The sequence below is a fragment of the Schistocerca americana genome, chromosome 7 (genome assembly GCF_021461395.2).
Source record: "Schistocerca americana isolate TAMUIC-IGC-003095 chromosome 7, iqSchAmer2.1, whole genome shotgun sequence".
Lineage (NCBI taxonomy): Eukaryota > Metazoa > Arthropoda > Insecta > Orthoptera > Acrididae > Schistocerca > Schistocerca americana.
In genome coordinates this window covers 373,150,491-373,151,591 of record NC_060125.1, presented here as the reverse complement: position 1 = coordinate 373,151,591, position 1,101 = coordinate 373,150,491, and positions in this window count along the sequence as shown.

Here is a 1,101-nt window from a genome sequence, read left to right as displayed (position 1 = left end):
GACAACAACGAGCAATAATAATTAAAAAACAGAGTCGTATATATGCCCAATGACGACTCATAATTGTGAGAATAAGACCATTCCGTTGCAGTTTATGGCTGGATTGAAAGCCTTCTTTCAAATAGAACTGAACCGCATCGTTCTTAACGAAACAAAATTCGGCGAAAATTATTTCGGGAGAAACCCAGGAGAGTATTATGGGACTGCTACTATTTACAATATATTTTAATGATCTAGTGTTGTGGTTCCCAGCCTTTCTTAGACCATTACTAATGAGTGGAATTAGAAGTTGGCTAGTACCTCCGGTCACTCCATCTCCCCCTCCTGCCGTCTGATGTTCCCTCCCCCTCATTAACACCAACTTCAACACGTAACTGAACTGTAGTTTGAAAGAATTTTCTTAGAACACTTCTATTTTTAAAATTGTGAAATAAGAATGTTTTATAGTTTGTGTGTGTGTGTGTGTGTGTGTGCGTACGCCCGTGCATGTGTGTTGAAACGAATGACGAAGAGTGGAGGACAGACACTTGTTATAAAACATACTCCGCTGCTTCACTATTCTCCGTAGCGGCACTTGCTTGACCTGTATACTGCAACCCTACCTAAAATCAACCAAGTTAAATTGTGTGCACTATACTTGCTGTTCGTAAATCACTTTATTGATGCACGCTTTACTCCTGAACTGGCAGAAATTGGAAGACTTCAGCTGCTAATGCTTTGTGTCTGACCACAGCCACTAACAGTATTAGTAATAATAATAGTAATAATAATGTGTATAACATTATAGTAGACCTTATGTAGTTAATGCTGCGTCGTGCTGTGAATTAATTCATTTATGTATTTGGAAGTAAGTAATTAAGCAAGTCTGGACTACTGTAGGTACTATCTACAACATGGAGAAGATGTTTTCTTGTGATATTTAGCATTTGTTATGTATATGTCAAACTTTTAACATCAGCGACGTATGGGATAAAGCACAACATGTGTGTAGTGGATGGACTATGTGAAGAACCTGGAACCTCCTACGTATAAGGCTACTAATTGAGAAAAAATAATTATTGATAACTTATATAGTTATTATTAGAAGCTTACAAGATTGTG